Here is a 20,732-nt window from a genome sequence, read left to right on the forward strand (position 1 = left end):
TATTGGCTAACGGAATTGGCCATCTAATAGCTTTTGCTAGAAACGGATGGGAGAAGTAAACATGATTGAACAATAATGGTGCTAACTTAATTACAGTGAATCCTCCACGGCTCGATATATACTCATTTAACCATATTATAAAAATAAGATTTCATGGATGATATTATTGTCCCATAGAGCATCTTCCTAATGCATTTATGTTCCAAAACTCGATAAGACTTCAATATCGACTCATGGAGGTTTGACTGCGTTTAACTTGTACTTTGCATTACTCTTGATTAAAACAGAGCATGCTCCTAAGCTTAGTATTCAATAAATATTTCTATAATAGGACAGTTCGAATTAAAAAATAAATAAATTTAAAATTCCATCTCCTACATCTTTTCTACAAGCCGTATGATGGTATTTGAGTTCTGTCATTTTTTTTTTATTTTGAAGATCCATAAAGAGGATAAAATAATTCATCTAACACTGAGAGATCTATTTCGTTCATGGTATAAATTATTGAACGTCGCATTACTCAAGTATTAATGAACAAAATTGCAGAAGAAGCAAATCCATTTTAAGATAATCTTGTTTGAGGGTTTTGCAGAAGCTAACTGGACTATAATCCTACATGGAGTTAAACCTTTCTTTCGCATGGGAGCTCTAGAGCAGTGGTTCCCAACCTCTTTCAAAGCTACGGACCCCTTTCAAGTTCTATACACATCTCGCGGACCCCTTGAAATGGAAATCGGACCTCTAAAATATAATTGATGCTTCTGGAATTCTGTCTAACATCTCATAACTCCATGAGTTCAATGAGGAGCTCCATGATTCGCTCTGACATTGGGATTTCTCGATTAAATTATGTGAAACTCGACTGTAAGATGCACTTAAATACAGGATATATTGTTGCAAAACATGAGTCCAGTAGCTTTCAGAAAACACTTTATAGAAAAACAAGTCAAAACCAACAAGATATGTCTTTCTACTTAGGGACATCCCAACGAAAAATTCTACCAGCAATTCGTCCAATATATTTCCAGAAGTTAATTGAAGATTTGCTACAGGTATCCCCAAGGTTTTACTGAAAAATCCGATGAGAAATCGCCAAAGAACTTGTCGAAATATTGTTAGACTCAAAGCTAGACCTAATACAAAAACTATATAATACCGTTGCAAATACAGAAAATGTAGAAAAGAACTTTGCAATTTAAGTATTTGTATATTATTATACAATATTTGTAAGGTTTTCATGCAGAATTGTATTCAAACCTTGCAGTCATTGGTTGGATGGAGATATATACCACTCAACAACGCCGGAAGCTACAATAAATATTGAAAAATACTTGCTAATCAACATCATAGGAGCCAATTATCGACCTTCGAAAGAATAGTATCGAAATGTCACCAGGAACTTTCCGAAAACTTATTCAGATATAAATTCTTTATCGAAATCTTACAATGGTCTCTACGACAGATATCAGTCAAAAATGTCCCTACAAACACTGATGATATATGGGAGACCAAAAATATGTCACAAATTTCCTATTGATACCTCCAAGAACGATTTTTGTTCAATTTTCATACCCAAACAACAAAGAATGAGAACCTGTGTGCCTTAAATTATCATAGCAATCTCTCATTGGAAGAGTGATATTGAAAGTATTTTATCACTATCAGAGTTGGGAAAATTTCTAAGGTTCACACTATAGTAGCCAAGCAACGATTATTTTTAGAGTGTCCATCCCGGGACAAAAAATTCCGGTATCAGAGAAATTTCGGGATTTCCCGTTTCCCGGGATATAAGTTCCGACATCCCGGGAATCCCGGGATTCCCGACATGAACGTAAAATTTGATGAAAACCACTAAATGTTGATGCAAAACAATGACATTCTTTCTCAGACAAAAGCTATATTTGATAAAATAGAAAAGCCACATAAAAATATGACATAACTTAGTAACCAAATGCTGTTTTTCCATACGAAATGCCCAAATTTGGATGATAAACTACAAACAACTGGAGATTTGTGTAAACTGAGCTCATTTAATTTAATTAATTTTCCAAAAAGTTTCAGAGGGTTTTCCAAAGACAAAAGTAAGTAATCGAGATGTTTTATTATTTAATTCAAAAACAGTTTGTTGTGGCTGATTAGTTTGTTCGGCAAAGTTGTTCACTTTTGGAAGTTACACAAACTTGCAGAACATTCCAATCTCGAACAGCTTACCATTTATAATTAAATAAAAAAATCTCTCGATTACTTACTTTTGTCTTTGAACAAACCTCTGAAACTCTTTGAAAAATAACTGAAATTGAATGAGCTCAGTATACACAAAACTTCAGGTTGTTGTAGATTTGTGGGTTAGAAGCTACAGATACAGATTCCCAAAATTGGTAATTTCGTATGGAAAAACAGCAATATGCACTAACTGTTGTCACTGACTGTTTATGTAAAAATACTTTTATTTGCTGCAAATAGTTGCAAAGGTTATATTGCGTCTCTCTACAATATAAGCCATAACTTTTGATCAACTACAATTCCAGCAATTATATTTGAAGTTTTGATTTCCTTTTGAATTACGAATCAAACTGTTGTAGTACTATGACTTTAATGTTGGCCATACAGTCAAAGCGCGTTATAACGACATCGCAAGGGACCGTCGCAATAGAGAAAAGTCGTTATAGAGAAAAGATATAACATTGAAATATTTTTCATGGGACCGAAAAATGTCGCAATAGAGAGCTTTTGTCATTATAAAAGTTGTCGTTATAACGAGCTTCGACTGTACTTTCATATAGATATATAAAAAAATAGATAGATAATTAAAAAAAATAAAAACGAAAATATGTCAAGGCTTTAATTTTTGTGTAACTAAACATAATCATCAAAATAAAAAGTCATACGTATGAATTGTTGTCTTCTTTGGTTGTCTACCGAATATAGAAATTTTAAAGTATTGGCTTACTCTACTTGTTCTTGAAAGTAAATATATAAAAAGAAAATACATTATGTTCTAATTATTTTTTTTATCATGAAAAATTACTTACTCTTCATATTTTATTGTAAAAACCTAGGGAGTGCGAACTGGATATCAACAAGCAGCCAGGCTGTTGTCAAGCTAAAATATTCATCAAAATGATCCGAGTATGCCTAGGAATGTGCAGCCATTACTTCGTCACGCAAAAAACTGGTATGCATTGTATGTGACACAAAAACTATCAACTGTTAAAAAAAAAAAAAAAAAACCTTTACTTGGTCTTATTAATGCGCAAGTTTTTCAGAACTTTTGTAAAATATATTTTTAATTAACATACGGTCAGAAACTATCTGATTCATCTGATTTTTTGGAATTATAACCTGCATTAAATTGCAGAAGCTTTGTGTGAAGTATTTTAAGTGTGTATCTTCAAAATGGTTTCCTGCGAGACAACCAAACAAACAACGGTTAGCACTGGTAGAAAAATTTGTGTTCAAATTGAGTGACCAAAATGTTCGAGACCGCACCCCTCAGGTAAAAACATTGTATTCTTGAAATTTTACTTCCATTTCAACATAAATACTTGTTTTGTTGAGAATTTGAGAAATCCCGGGATTTCCCGGGACAAGCATCAATGTTTGTCCCGAATCCCGGGACAAGCAAAATGGCCGGGAAATGGACACTCTAGTTATTTTGATCAAAATCACGGTTCATTTTTATGTTACACGATGCAAAAATCTGTAGTGGGACTGATATGCGATTAGTCTTCATTATAAGACAATTGGTCAGTGTTAAATCAGAGGGGACCAAGTAAAAAACTTGAGAAAATTGGATTATTCTTTAATTAGATGCAAAAATTCTTCATTTCACTTTGATCAGATTTGATGAATGCAGTAAACTGCGAGAGATATGTAACAAATTTACTTTGGATGATTACTAAAAATCGATAAAAGTATGCAGTCAGAGTGTACCAAGTCAGCAAAAATAATCAGCGCGCTGAGGAATGCAAGGAAATAAAAATATTTCAAGAGATTTTTCAACATCGAATGATTTTTCTATTCATCCATGAATAGAAATTCATAAATTTTATTTAATTCGATGTATTTGATTTTGGTTTTTGACCATTTACTATATTTGGATGGGTGGTCAGAAATTGCAACAATTTCTGTGCAGACAGACCGGACCAAGTGTTGAAAAGCAATAAACTGATTTACTATTGCATTTTTTGAGTCAATTTCAGAGTTCGATAGAAGTTTATGGTAGTTCTATGGTGTATGTATGGAATGTCCTAGAACCCGCTTTTTGAACCAGTATATATTGGTCGGTACTCAAAATTTTCACTTGGTCCACTCTGACTGAACGCATATTTGAATATTTATGGTCTTCAATGCCCTGACCCTGCAAAACCTTAATTTTCAAGCTATCGTAATGCCACTGATTTCGGGATTGACAATATGGATTATTGAAGAATTTACAATACTGATGTCGAAGGGTCTTGATTATCTGATTATCTTAGAGATATGCACCCAGTTTGACCATGCAAGTATTAAATGATTGTTATTTTTTTAGAAACTGTTCAGTCAGAGTGAACCAACTCACTGAACGGTGATCTTTTGTTCAGTCAGAGTGGACCAAGTACACATAGTCCATAAAAAATCGTTCTATCAGAGGTATGGATTATGATTTTTCGTAATTATCACTTCACATTGTATAGTTTGAAAGTAGCACAAAGATGTGTAGTAATGATTTGTGTTTTGATGTTGGTTACTGAACTCAACTTAATTGTGATGAAAATGCAGATGGGGCTGACTTGTGATTCATGGCAAAGTATTTTTGTTGAAAAGTTTGTAAGGAAGGGGGAGATAAGTTTTTCAAACTTGATTCAAGGACAGCCTCAAAGGGATTCAATACGTAACTTTGATCAATTAAGTTCGATTTAATTCAGTTTAGAACATAAAGTAGGTATCTTATTATGGGCTGAGGGAGGCTGATGAAAATTCCAACTATATGGGGTCGAAAATCCCCAACGGTAAATAAGCAAAACAATGGGTTTCTCTTTGTCGCTCTTCTTCGCTGCTACTGTTTATCAAGCTCGTTACATCTTGCGAAACATTGCTGATCATGGACCGATACGGATGCGATATTTTTCTTCGCTTGATGTGATCGTACTTCGAAATGAATTGCAATGACTGCGTCTGTTTATCTGGGGAGCAATTATTGACTGGAAAAATCTCCAAAGACATATCAGTGTTGTTTTTCCATAAGGGCTTATCTTCATTCATCGATTTCTCTTCATCGTTGCTCTCATTGCGTTATTGCCGAAAACTGATTATCTTTTCGTACTGTAAGACGTGAATCACTGTATATTGCATCATTAAGAATGTTTACAGATTTATCTAATTTAGTAAAGTCATTAGCGAAAGAGAGGATCGATGAAGCAAAATCGCTCATGTAAGTTAGGCCTCTATGCAGTAACAGAGTAACTATAATGAAAAATCTTTGAAGAAAATCTTTGCAGGTATTACTGGATTGAACGAATCTCGTGTAAAAAGTTCAGAAGAAATCACTGGCAAAGTACTCAGTTGCAAGCTCAAAGAAGATCTCTTAGGCATATTTATTTTAACGAATTGTTAAAGGGATGGCATAGACGAAACTTTTCACATGCATTTGAAAGGCAATAGCATCTCTGAAGAAATTACTGCAGGAATACTGGGATCAAGCGTTAGAAAGAATTCCCATAAGCATTCAAGGTCAAATTAAAAAAAAAATAGAATTATTGGTACGAGAGCTCACGTAGGAATCACTTGAGAAATCTATTGAAAAAATAATCTAAAAAAGATGCTTAAATGCCTACTATGAGCTCCAAAAGAAGCTGAATGTACCATGTACAAAACGCTTATAAGACCGGTGGAGTGCAGGAGAACGGTGTGTGGCGGCGGAGAATGAACCACGAGCTCGCTAGGCTCTACGGTGAACCCAGTATCCAGAAGGTTGTGAAAGCCGGAAGGATGCGTTGGGCAGGGCATGTTGCAAGACTACCGGACAACAATCCTGCAAAGATGGTGTTCGCGTCGAATCCGGTTGGCATAAAAAGGCAGGGAGCACAGCGAGCGAGGTGGCTTGATCAGGTGCAACAAGATCAGGAAAACGTGGGCCAAAATCGAAGTTGGAGAAACACAGCCATGGACCGAGTAAATTGGCGTAACATCATTAACGAGGTTTTGTCAAATTAATTGATGTTACACCAACTAAATAAAAATAAATAAATGCTTAAATTAATTACAATAGCTTCTAGACAATTCTAGATTTCAGGAAGAAAAATTCCAGATGTTTTTTGGATAAGTCCCTGAACGAATACTCGGCATAACAACTGGAAGGGTTATGAAAGGAATCTTAGAATGAATTCTTGAATGGTATATTTTCAAAATCCTCATAAGAACGTACGAACTAATTCGAGTTATTCTTGAAAAAGTTTCTAGAGGATTCCCATGAAGATTTTCTAGGTTTTAGAAGGAATACTTGCAGTTTATTTTAAAGGAATTCCTAAATTAATTGAAGAAATACTTAGTTTGCTGTCTTAAAGAACCGCAGGAAGAATCTCTGGAGTAGGTAAGAGATGAAAAAAATGAAGGAATCTTTCGAAAAAAATTGTGCTGCAATCCTAGGGGAAATTTCTCTAAGAATTCATTGGGAAGTTTTTTTTAGTCAAGAGAAATCCCTTAATAAAGCGCAGAGGAATTCTAGGAGCTAACGTAACGTTTGTTATCGAAATTATGAAAAAAACGAAATCGAGTCAGACTTATAACAATTAGTTGGGTAAAAGTTGATTACAAAGAAGTCGCGGAATAACTTCGGACTACTCCGAAGAACTCTTCTGGAGTTGATTCAGTGATTCTTCCTCTAAGGAATTCCTCCAAGATTGTTGTTTAAGATACCTTTCAAAATTTAAATCATAAATGATATGATTCCCCTACAGATTCTTCCAAATAATTCCTCAAAACGTTTACCAAGAAACTCTTTCAAGAATTTATCTGGGGAATCGTGAAAGATATTTTCCAAAAATTATTGGATGTCCGGGATCCAGTGTAGCTTGTCAATCTGAAGGAAGTCCTACAGTAATCTCTGATTATTAAACTCTTGGTTAAATACATGTGAAACATTGCATAAGAGAACTCTTAAAATGTTCTTCGAAGAAACTTCTGAAGCTTTGAAGAAGTTTATGATTATTCTCCAACAGAATGACCAAACAAATATTTCGCGAAATGCAAAATAATATCCTGCAGGATGTTCTAAAATCTTAAAGGAACACCAGGAAAACACTCCGAAGAGGTTTTTTTGGAAGAATAACAGGAATAATTGCTTTAGAGCTTTTGAAGAATCCGATACCTTAGAGATCTTTGGGAAAAACTGTGGGAGTAAACCCTGAATGAAATGCTACAAAAATGCTACAAGAATTCCTGAACAAATTTCTTTACCCAAAGAAAAATGCTCTTGAGTATTTTTTAGGACTGTTCATTTCATAAAGTGGACACCTTATTTATTATCTCTAGCAATTATTGAAATCTAAATCGGATTTTTGTGCATCGTTCAACTAGCTTTCTACGATGAGTTGGGTTTTGCGTCGTCCGATAGATTTAGCTCACGGTTTCGCGCGTGTTTTCGTCGCTTTTCTGTTTTGGAGCGTCTTGCTGGGTAGTGCTTCATGAAGCCCAAGCAGGACAGTTTTTACATTCAGAAATGGAATAGTGAAAAGTGAAAAATGAAAAAGTGATTTGTTTGATTTGTGTCCGCAGTACTGTTGGTTTTTGGCTGCCCTAAGTTCACCGAACCATCCGGAAGTGACAGGCAGCACATAAATTTAGAGAATCAATCCGGTGAGTTTGTTCCAGTATGATACTTTTTCTTTTGTAAGCCTTCCGGATCGTTTTTGTCCGCGTCGTGGAACTTCTTGAACGGAAAATGTTATTTTCGGAGTTTGATAATTATGTTCAGATTGCGCATTCTGTCCGGGCGGGTGTTACGCAACTAACAATCGGTTGTGGATGCTTTTTAACCGTTCGATGACCCTGGAGGGATCGATTCTGCTTTTCGTATAATTTTGAGCAGAAAAACCTACTGTGTTATCCTTGGGTGTTTAGTTCGAACGCGCTTCCTTTCGTTTTTCGATTATCTAAAAATACAGTACCACCCAGTACAGTTTTTCAATGGGCACAGTACAGTTTTTCAATAGGCGTGATTTTTTTTTTTTTTTTTTTTACGCGTATCGTTATTTTATACAATCCGATGACCCTGGAGGGATCGGTTTTGCTTTTTACTGGTTATTGAGCAAACATATTACTGCACAATCGACAAGCATTTCGCGAAATACTATTTACACTATAAATAAGCTATTGTTTTCTCTTTTGATTGCCGGCATTCAAAAGATTAATTTGAAAACGCTTAAACAACAAATATTTATGGTCTATCGCCAGCTTTCTAGGCGAATCCTGACAATATACCTTCCCCAACCTCCAACTCCGTAGCACTTATGAGGGTGTCGCTGAGTCGGTGGCCTCTCATTAAGTAAGTGCTACATCAACATTTCCTTCCCCTATCCCAAGTTACGGTAAAGATGGGCGTAGCCGGGAATAGCGAAATTCATGCTTTTAGTATTCTTGTTTATGATTTGAGCAAGGTATACTCCCCTGCCTTGTTCTTGAAAGTAGTCAGGATGAGATTATTAAAAAGAAACATGAATGTTGCTAGTATCCAATCTACGAAGTATACCGTAACTACGCTAACGCTAACGCTAACGCTATCGTTCAACTAGCTTTCTACGATGATAATAAAAGATCTAACAAAACGCTACTGATTGAAGGATTAACAAGTTTTTCAAAAGCCCCTTAGAAAAGCTGTTCTAAGGGGCTTTTTTATTTTTCGCATATAAAAAATCTCAATTTTAATGATTAAATTGTATGTTGGTATCCTTTACTATTCTATTAGTAGAGCTCTAAAGCCACTAATAATATTCCACCAATCTCTGACACTAAGCTATTCTAGTGATTTATACTTTGATGGCCAAATTTGCTGCAATGCCATCCTTATACTCCAAGTAAAAACGGAAAGCGTGTTCAAAACTAGTTTAGTTTACTTAAGAAACTGTATATGTATAAAAGAAAGCTATATCGTAAATTAAGACGCATTCTTATTAAGAAACCTCAATCTTTTAAAAACTTGTACGCATATATATTTACCGATCAACAGTAAGTTGTAAACGCTGTTCTTCAAATGTTTTGATCAGTAATCTATGAATGACATATTATGACAATAACACATGAAAAATAAATTCGATTTCATTGGAGCTGTGTTGTCAATTTCGATGATTTACGTTTTGTTTTGAGAGTTCTTTTGAAAATAACGCATTTTTTCTCTATTGTGCTGTGGTGGCTAAATAAGCAATTTTATATAGCGAAGTTATCTTTCATATAAAGACTATATAAGTACTTCTGTCAGGGCACGTTCTTCTTCTTCTTTCTGGCGTTACGTCCCCACTGGGACAGAGCCTGCTTCTCAGCTTAGTGTTCTTATGAGCACTTCCACAGTTATTAACTGAGAGCTTACTATGCCAATGACCATTTTTGCATGCGTATATCGTGTGGTAGGTACGAAGATACTCTATGCGCTGGGAAGTCGAGAAAATTTCCAACCCGAAAAGATCCTCGACCGGTGGGATTCGAACCCACGACCCTCAGCTTGGTCTTGCTGAATAGCTGCGCGTTTACCGCTACGGCTATCTGGGCCCCCAGATCCTTATACTCCTAGTAAAAAAAAAGCGTGTTCAAAACTGGTTTAGTTTACTTAAGATACCGTCGATGGGGGTGACAATGGGTCTAGGGGGTGAGATTGGGTCAAAACGGAAAAATATGTTTTGTGAAATATTTCAGCTACTAACGCTGATATTACTAAAATTAATAATTCATATGTTAGGGAACATATTATTACACATAATTCATAACAATATACATTTTTAGAAATAGTAGTTTTTGTTTAGTACATCAATAAACTTGCATGTTGAAACTTGATAAAATTTACAACATTAAATTTCTCCTGTACAAAGTATCACGCATGTACTCTAGCCTCTATCGTTGTATTAGTAGAATGTTGAAAGTCTTTTCATTACACATCACAGGTATTTTCCGGAATCTGTTTGATTTTCCCACAAAAAATAATTTTTTTCGGTACGATGTCTAAAACATTGAAAATGGGGGTGACATTGGGTCAAGCAAGAACGATAGTAAATGAAATTCCAAGTCCATTTTTTTGACATTTTACGGTGCCGGGTGTTCTCTTTTTCATTAAGATGTGTTTATTCTTTCTATATACAGCATCTCTGAAACATCAAACAAGTCTATTTGAGTATTCCGTGCATTGAATAACAATACAACGCATTTTGACAACTTCTCAAACCAGCAACTGTGTTTCGTGTGCAGCAACATTGTAATTTTTTATCAAAAGGGTGTTTTTTTTTCTAAATTTGATTATTTATCAGTGTTTTCATATAATAGAAACATCTCACGGAAGTACTAATGAGTTAAATCGCTGAAATACTGGGATTATGACGTCAACTTCTGCCTGAAATTTATTGATCGTGGAATGTCGCACCGAAATTTAACTATTTGCGAAGGTTTAAAATAATCACTGTTTCAGTACACCTTTGGGGAAACTGAATGGGCTTTATAGCAATGGGGATGAGACTTTGAAGACAATTTGAGGGAAAAACCAAGAAAATTTATGTAAACTTGACGATGAATGTTGGGTTTACATATTTTTTCTCATAGCTCTTCAATTTTCTGTATAATCTTTCTTTTAAGTGGGTTTATCATACTTGTGAAACATCTTAGATATCTTTTTGTCTTGTTTGCATCGTTTTTTATCAATATTTTTCAGTTGTGAATGGTTTTGCAATCATATTCTCAAAAACAAGTTATTTTAATTACAGTGACCCAATGTCACCCCCTCTATGGGGTGAGATTGGGTCATTTTTCATTCACTTGTGGTGCCGCTGTGAATAAATATTTGTCTTTAATTTTTTGAACGGTTATTAATGTACCATCAAAGTACATACACACCAAATTTGAAGTTTATTGGAGTTAAATTGCGATAGTTATTCAAAAAATAAATTGCACATATCCCTTTTTGACCCATTGTCACCCCCAACGACGGTACTATATATGTATAAAATATTGCTAAATCTTAAATTAAAGCGCATTCTTATTAAGAAACCGCAATCTTTTAAAAACTTGTACGCATATTTACGAGCAACTTTATAAAGGCGAAGTTATCTATCATATAAAGACTGTATGAGTACTTCTGTCAGGCCACGTTTAAACCTTAAAACATCACTCATTTCGGTCATCTTCAAATTTGAAAAAAAAAGATCTCTAGAAATATAAGCGAAAATTGAAAATGAAATCTTGAAAATTGTTGTCACAAAAAAAACGTTTTTTCTTAAAGGCTTCTTATTGATGATACTTTTGAAGAATAAGCCCTTTAAAAAATAGGGTAGAAGCACCGGTTTTGGCCATACGCCAGTTGTAGCCATAGGGGATTGTACATCGTTTCACATAGCAAATCAGCATGAAACCTTTTGTGTTCAGTAGATCACATTCACATGATAGAGCTATATTCATTTACCCGTCCAAATTGATTCAAAACACAAGGAAAACAATTAATTATCCTTATAATTTTAACTCCCATACACCCAATTTGGCCAGGGCAGTCCTAATTTGACCACTCTTATGAGAAATCAATGCGATTGGCCAATTTAGGAATTAAAGTTAAATCTCTGGCCGAAACTGGTTCCGTTGGCCTATATTGACCAACGGGATTTTCAAAGCGAAAAAATGGTTTTAGCTCAGTTTTAATATTGATATATTCTAGAGAACAAATTTCTCCAGTTCGATCTGGAAGAACCTCTAAAGGAATTCTTGGAGAAATCGCTGAATTTTTGGATTAATTCTTAAGGAAATTAGTTAAGCTATCAGCTTTCGTCTGTTATAGCAAATTTTGGAAGAATTCATCTAAGAATCCCTTGAAAAATTATGAGATGTTTCAGGACGAACCCTAAGGAAAATTGGTGGAGAAATCTTCAGAGAGATCTCTTGTATTAATGTATTCCTGAACGAATCTTTGAAGCCTTTCCTAAAGAGTCTGTAAAAGGAGTTCTGTTAAAACAATTACCTAGTCCTCAAGGAGTCTGTGCAGCCTTATGAGATTTTAAAGACCTTGTTGTTAGTTTTGCTGTTCAATCGTTAATATAGGAAAATTAGCTTATGTTTCGGATCCCATACCGTGGAATTATCAAAAATTTGTCGAGATTTTGTTCTATATGGGAAAATTTGAGTTCCCATTTAGAGCATAAATATTTTATGAAAAATTGTTCAATTTTCAGCCTTAAATTGTTTGCTCATGTTGTAACTCGAATGATTTTCTGAATAGTTTTCTGAATAGCTGATGAACTTTTGCACGATACACCATACAGTCAAATGAACTTAAATTTTTGCACGATGACTTGAATGCTGTGCTCCTCAAAAAATATAAGATTACAGTTCTAATGATGCATCAACTGTCAATTTTGGTCGATCCAATGCTGGGAAAATTAACTGTATATTTAAGTGCAATTTTTTAAATATATCACAACTTTATGTAAAAATTTTTTTAACAAAATTCAAAATATGTTTTTGTCAAAATACCTACGAAGTAAGTTTAACTCTTTGTCTTTTGCTTGCACCATAGAAGCTCTAATTAGACGTATTATCACAGAGTTATCTACAAAATACTTTTGCATGTTTTTGAGGATGTGAATGGAAACTAATGCACGGTAATAGGACCCATACATATTTAAAAGGGTCCATTTACCGTGCATTTGGGTTTCGACTGAAACACAATAAAAAATATTTTAGTTAGCATAAAATCTCATTGCTCATACTATGAAATAGATCTTACTAATAGTATCCACAGTGAAAACTTGTTGAAATTTTAAATAATTTCTTACTATAACGTGTGAATGGAGACCGCACGGTAACTGGTGGCTTAACGGTATGATGCTAAAATATGCCCAGGGAAGTCAAGGAAATTTCCCTTACGAAAAGATCCTGGACCGACCAGGAATCGAACCCAGACACCTTTGGCATGGCTTTGCTTTGTAGCCGCGGATTATAACCACACTCCTAATTTATGTGTATTCATATATACATTCATATGGCGTTTGCCTGACTTTGTACTCTGTTTTATGTATAGCAGAATCAAACATTCGATTACCCGCCACAATAATAAAACTCTAATCTCATTTTTGAAATGTAGTTCATTATCGTTGTTTTATCGTGTATCTACATCTGTCGTTCTCAATAATGTGTCTAATTTGTACTCCTTTCAAGCTAATCAGTATTAGCTGTATACCTTACGAAGAACAATCGTTGAAGAACCAAACTTCTTCAGCCTGTTTTATCTGAAACTGAATTTAAACCCATTATCGTAATTGATTTCTCTGAAAATTCGTTCGAGCACACCCAACGCCCGTGAGCTTATTTCATCTGGAGCACATTTCCATCCCGCCAATGCCGACAACAACACATGCTGCCTTGCCTCTTTAATCAAACCTTCTCCCAGAATTACAAACTAACTGTATGCTTCCTCATCATAGATAATCACCTTCGCAGACTGCAATGCACTGTTACACAAATGATTCACTTAAAGCTCATTCCATCAATCATTTCGTATGTATTTTCCTCCTCATTTGCTATTCAACGATCTATCTTTGATTACACCACTGTTTACCATTTAGCCACACAACACATAAATGCCATGTGCATGTATTATTCACGGCTTCACTTCGTCTTGCTATATGCGTATATTTTTAATCCAGGCCGATGTATATTGCGATTGATCTTCCCATCAATAGCTGTTGCTGCTGCATTTAAAGTGAAATTTGTATAGCACCACTTTGTTGTAACACTGTAACCTTTTTTCTAACAAGTTATGTCACTTTCTCACACTGGCGGCACTGGTGATGAAATCCAAGTATGTCATGAAATTTGATTGATCTGCGCACTGCATCATTCACTTTGACAGTTGATTAACGTGTTGCACTGATGGAATCCTCTCGGAAGTTCGTCCTCGAGTAATGCAATTCTGGATGCACTGGACGGTCGCGTGAGAGCAAAAACACTGCGCTCTCAGTACAATCTAAGGAATTCACGGCGAACTACGGTTTCGTTACGTTTTGTTGCACTGCCCATCCAAATAGGAAGCAAATCTCGAAACGCGTACGGATACACGACCTACTATGTTACTACACGAACGACGGTCGCTGACCGAATGAAGAAAAACTATATCTGTACAAATATTAAACAAAATAAAACGAACACAGCAGTAGAAAGACTACCATCGCCATGGCCTGCTGCTTCGCACACACATAGAGCAAAACCTCGTCAAAACTGCCTCAAGAACGGTCTCATAGCCTACTCTACACTCCGCGCATTAATACAGACAGATAGGGCAGCCAACGCAAGAAAGATGTGAGATTCATGCTCTCTCAGATATCTACCACTCTACTACAGTAGGTAGATGCTCTTGTGCAAGCAAGAAATGGAAACCTATATAGAGCTACCAACAAAACATGTGCCTCTATGCTATGGCTGAGCTCTGTGAGAGCTGATGGCTTTGGTTATAATGCTTCGGTACGGAAATTTGAGAGTCATTTGAACCAACTTTGAGATCGATGTCGTCGTCGTGCTGGCGAAGGCAAAACCGTTTCGAAATAGAGGTTCGTTTCTCAATACTGGGCACAGTGGGGGAAAGATGATAAAATTGATTATGTTTATAAGATGTTTATTAAATTGAAATTTGTACTCTTTCGAAACAATTCTAAATGCACTACATATTTACGTTCATGTAGCTATAAATAAAGATTTATAAAGGAACAAGATGTTTAATTTAAAACTTTCATCTAATTTATCTAAAGTCATATATGCTCGTCTAAATTTGTAATTAGCTGAACAAACTACAGTAGAGTACTCAATATATTTTTGACATCTATATATTTTGGACCCCTGGGCCATTTTCTAACAAATTTACTTGTTTAAATCAGAAGATCAACTCAAGTTTCAAGCCATTTGAAAGAAAGGACTGTTTTACAGTTGCATTAAATGTTTGGACGTAGAAGATGTCTATTATTTTAACTGAAATCAATTTAATTCAAGTGGTTAATCCATGCAGCCGGTACAACACGTTTCACGCAGAAATTGAATCCTTCAGATATTTTTCAAATGAAGGGGTTAGAAGCAAAGGGGTGTAAGTGATAAGAACCTAGTTGTAGGAAAATCGACATTAAAGTTTTTAAAGCAAATTTGTATTCCAAAAACACATGTTCTGTGTTCTGAAGGCATAGGGAGCCGGAACCTATTCTTGGCACTTTTGATTCACTTCGGCAGTGGGGTTTTTTGTAAGCTACTGAGCTGCCGTTATACGCATAATTGTCCCATGTTACTTTTTTTTCATTTTGAGTTTTTGTCATCAAACAGTTTATTTTTACGTATAGTTCTAGACAACACTTACCAAAAATTAACTTTGTTCAGAAACTTAATGAAAAACAAGCCAAGTCAATTTGTCCCATTATTGAATTTCCACGCATAACTGTCCCACTACTGTATTTCTACGCATAACTGTCACACTATACAATTCGCTGCGCTGAACTCGAGCAAAATATTCAGTAGGCAGTTTTGAATTAGATGGTGTTTGAGAAAATCGTTTTGAACATCTTCTTACGTTGGCTTTACATCCCATGTAGAACAAAACCCGTTTTATGTGTTTGTATAATCGGGATGCATTCATGCGAGCTAGACGTCAAATATGATTGAAATTTTCAATATCAAAATATTATTTCCCATACGTTTTTCAATGAGTTTCAGTGTTGATCACAAAATTTTTCTAGTGTTTGGAACCGCGGTCATCGATTAGAAATTTACCGTAATTTTGGATACATCACAGCAAGTTCTGAAATAATCCCACTTGAAGAATCAGTAATCACTTTAATTCCGAGTCCATGGCTTGGGACAAATCAACTTCATGATTTAGCAAACCAAGTCTAAATAAAACTAGTTCGACCGTTATTGGATGACTTGGCCACATGCTGGGTTGTTCCGGATACCAGTTTACTGGTGGAAGTGGCCATTATATTGGCGAATCTGAAACCTGGCTTGCAACATATCAATTCATGCATTTGAAAATCAAGTCTAAAGGTGGTTCAAATGTATTTGAATGACTTGACCACATGTCGGATTGTTTCGAATTCTCGGTTACCTGGGGGAAATGGCCACTAAACCGTCGGTTCTTAAACCTAGCTGGCAACATTAAACTTCATAAATTCCCAAATCAAGGCTAAAGAAGTGTAATTAAAAGGTTCTTGGATGACTTGATAACATGCCAGGTTGTTTTGGATACCTTGTTCTCCAGAAGAAGTGGCCAATATATTGGCGGTTCTGAGACTTGCGACATACTAAACATGATGAATTTGCAAATCAAGTAAAAAGTAGAATAGTTCAAGAAGTTTTGGATGACCTGGCCACATATTGGGTTATTCCGGATAACTGGTTCTTCGGTGAAAGTGGCAAATATGTTGGCGGTTCTAAAACTTAGTTTGCGATGTATCAAATATCATGATTTTGCAAACCAAGTCCAAAGATATGTCAAATCGTGTGAAGATTTGTGTCGTGAATTTTGAGTTAAATATTTATTCCAAAGAATAGCCTTGAATTCGCAGATGAGTTTCTGTCAAGCCTGCAGCTGGATGAGTCGATATATGAATTTATTACATCTTATAAACTCTCTAACTTACTCATCCACTCTTTCTTTCACTAACTCATACATTTTCTCATTATCACACATGCAGAAGCCTTTGCTTCCCATGCCATACTATAAAATCGTATTTCTTCACTTCCCCACGCGTGGCTCCGTTTGGCACATGTCACTTGAGCCTTCATAAGGGGCCTTAACGTAGTCTTGAGGATATACGTCCTCTACATTCGGTACAATCTATACGTAAGAACGGTCATCTACAGCAGTATGCCTAGCATATAATTGGTCACTACTATCAGTGGGACTGTTATGTGTAGAAATTCATCAAAAACCTTGTATTTCTAGGCATAACAGTCCCACTTTGAATTTCGTAGCTAAATTTACTTTATTCCAATAATTCAAACTCTTGACTCTAATGAACACGCTATTTTTTTAAACTATTGTAAATAATTTATTTTCATTTACCACACACCTGGTCAATACGCGGCCTAAATGTGTTAAAATCTTTAAATACGTTTTTCTAGATTGCATATTTTGGAACATGGGACAATTATGCGTATAACGGCAGTGAGCTCATATTTGGCCACAATATGCGTCGTATTAAAGCGCTGCTTATTGCAAAGTTTTAGACGATTCGGCCGAGAAAAACACCCCATGCCAAAGTGAATCATGGGAGTGCCCAAGTAGCTCTGCACCCAACTAATGGTATGGGAGCAGAAAAACCAGCCAATTTTTTACGAATTTTGTTATTTTTTACTTTTGAACAAAAAATCATCTATATTTATCGTTGGAAAGTTTGAAAAACTGTAGAATTGTTTAGTATACTCAACTCAAAATCGACGAAAATGTCACACACCCCTTTGCGTTTGGATATCTCAAATGTAAACAAACCCAATTTTTTCCAATTTCCGGACTAAAAATCGAAAATTCTTTCCGTTTTATACTGTAAATTAATTGATCAAACTATGCGCAAGCCAGAGACGCATTTGCTCATGATCTGTCCAAGTTTATGTTCTAACCTATTTAACGCCGTGAGCGTGAGCAAAGTTTACATTGGCTGTAATTCATTACATGCTTTGCAGAAACCCAAAATTACTTCCTTAGAGGGTCCAAAATACGACCATTACCTGACTATACCTGACTGTACATATCGAAATCATATTAGCTCGAACATAGGTAGTTACAAACTTGATGAATTAAAACAGTATGTTTGAATCCTATCAAAAACTTAATATACGGTATAACTCATTCAAGTTACAAGTTTCTGATCAATTATATAAAAGTTTTAACAAAATATGATATAGTCAACTCTTACTTATTCGATATTCCGTATCTCGATATCGAGTTAATGAACCATAGCAATAGTTGGTTTTCATGGTTAACTCGGTGGTCCCATGGATCGCAGCTGTACTGGTTCTGTGTTCTGTAACTCGACACCTCCCTAACTCAATGGTTTCTTCGGTATCGAGTTGACTGTACTTGGTTTTAAGTGGCGACAGTAGACAAAAATGTATGTTTTGATATAAAACAAGCAATTTAGTATATGTTTTATGTCGCAATAAGTCCATTTCCAATCACTTGCACTTAGTCAATAATTGAATGATGATGATCATAACATTTCCTTCTCCCCATATAAAAATGATTTGTTATAAAATTGTTAAAAATAAATAAAAAATATATTCAAAAGCAATGTTAAATGTTTGTTTTAATATGCTTCTGTGTATAAGGCCTTAAACAAAAGTATATCATAATAAGATATACATATCATATTTTGATCAAATGTTATTAAATTTCTGTTATGCTCCCTAAATCGGGTACCTCAATGAACCAAATTGAGTAAGAATTGCTTTGATGATAATAAATCTTCGAGCTGTTTAGTGGAATACCTATAAGTAGATGAAAACCCGTACTATACCATCTAATTTCACTAGAGATTGTATCTTTTGACAGATACGCGTATTTCGACCTCAACTATAAGGCCGTCTTCAGTGTCGACAGCAAACTTTAACATTATCTGCCATGGCAAAAGCACGTGGATCAGGCATATCTAACCTGATTGCGGACAGCTCATCCAAAGCTCGCAAACTCTAGGACTTTGAGGGCACCGTCTCTTGTTTTTCAAAACAGAAGCGTGATGAGCATCTTTTGGATTTGGATTGGACCGATGATTTGGAAGAACTACTTCGTTATCTTTATTCAAGGCACGATAAGCTGTTGACTAAGTCATTTGTTCCCCGATTTGATGGACAAAGTTTCAACTCGAGTAGAATGAAATCGCAATCGGTTTTCTGTACACCATTTGATTAATATTGTACAATGTTGTAAAAATAAAAACGGCATAAATAAAATTAAATTTCACACAAATAAGAAACAACATTTAGAACTCTCGATTTTTTGAGGTTATCAAAATCAATGATTAGGAATTGGCTTGACAATTCTGTTCCGTACGGAACGAGCCGCAAAAGAGTAAGACTGAAATCATTCACGCCGTTTCCAATTCGTCGCAAAACACACGCCACTTTCGATTCCCGACTCGTGGCACTCATCCGAGTGCAGCCCCTTACACGACCCACCCTGCCGACGCCTCTGTGGTCGAGAGTTCCCACATCTGGTGAAACTCTGTGAGTTACCAACTGATCACTCGTGAGTTCCCTTCCACGAATGAGTGGTCGAGCTACCTGCATCGCGTCTGTTCCACGTGCTTCTAGAAGCTTCCGCATCGTTCTAGAGCACGTGGCGCGGTGCTATAAATACGTAATACCTTCCCGCTTTGAGTCAGTCTTGTTTTAACCGCCGCGTGATTTACATCGAGTGAATAGTGCACAGTATAGTAGTAAAGTAGTGTGATAATAAAGTGCAGTGACAAGTGGTGTTGTTCTTTCATCCCGAAATATACAGTCCACCCGACCCGACCGGAGTTGGCCAACGCGCCAACAAATTCTATAATCTATATTTTTTCTCATTATTAAAAACGGCTTGTTCTTCAAAAGCATCATGTCTCATATTCCCCTTGGTACACATAGCATCGTATTCATCGATTTTTTTTTTAACTTAAATTAATGCTGTTATTCTTCACTCTACGAGAATTGCTCACCTATGAAGAGATGGAAAATTTTATAAGAAAAATCTTTGCCGAAGACATCATATCCCTTATTTTATGCCTGTCAGATTTACGCATGTTTTAAGGAGGGCAGAAATATGACTTTTTTTGCAGAATATCACACAAATGTGATCCTTGATGTTAAGGCTGGGTAATTCATTGAATATCGTGTGGCATGTACGAAGACGTTTTATGCCTTGGCCTGGCTTCCCAGGTAACATTGGAAGCTGAATAACAATTTATTCAGCTGCAAGGAGGCTGTTTAGACATAATTTTAGCTGAACAAGCTGTTGTTCAGCTACCAATGTTACTTGGATTGGTCTTGCTGAATAGCTGCGCGTTTACCACAACGGCTATCTGGGCCTCGTCTAATCCCTTTTGGATGCAAATTAAGAGTGCTGAAGAAACCTGTTGCTTTGTTTGACAAAAATGCTACATATGTAGCATGAAGAACATCTAACAGATAACTAAACAATGTCACGCCACAATACTCGGTTCGTTGACGCATTTCTCCATCCTCGGTTCTGCCCCGCGCTTGCTAGTTCATTGCGCAATTGTTCCGTTCCTTGGCAGTTTGGCATTCTTGTAACATTCCCTGCCCGTCGCGCCTTTCGGCTTTTGCCACTTTCTAAGATAGATGAACTCGTCGACCACCTTTATTTCACTCCTCCAGTAGCTGTTCTGTTTTCCAGATTGTACGTCAGCCATTACAGTTAAATTGCCAGCCTCTTCGGGCCCATCTTCAGCTTCAATACCACCCTTACAAAAAGCTTTATTTTTCTTGAGCTGGTGAATGGCATTATTAACCTCCCTCAAAGTTGTATGTTTGTTTGTTTG

General features: G+C 35.9%; 1 protein-coding gene across 5 annotated transcripts in view; it reads right to left on the reverse strand.

Annotated features, from left to right (window-relative positions):
* LOC5578497 (TOX high mobility group box family member 3) overlaps positions 1 to 14,675 on the reverse strand; it is a 321,793-nt gene extending 307,118 nt beyond the window's left edge. Inside the window, exon 1 of one of the 5 annotated variants that reach the window (XM_021848623.1) lies at positions 13,652 to 14,401. The gene's annotated coding sequence lies outside the window, so the exon portion shown is untranslated. Of the gene's footprint in view, positions 1 to 13,651 lie in introns of all 5 variants that reach the window. The other 4 variants (XM_021848614.1, XM_021848611.1, XM_021848604.1 and 1 more) reach the window with 4 other exon arrangements.
* Positions 14,676 to 20,732: the final 6,057 nt, after the last annotated feature.

This window comes from Aedes aegypti, chromosome 1 (genome assembly GCF_002204515.2).
Source record: "Aedes aegypti strain LVP_AGWG chromosome 1, AaegL5.0 Primary Assembly, whole genome shotgun sequence".
Lineage (NCBI taxonomy): Eukaryota > Metazoa > Arthropoda > Insecta > Diptera > Culicidae > Aedes > Aedes aegypti.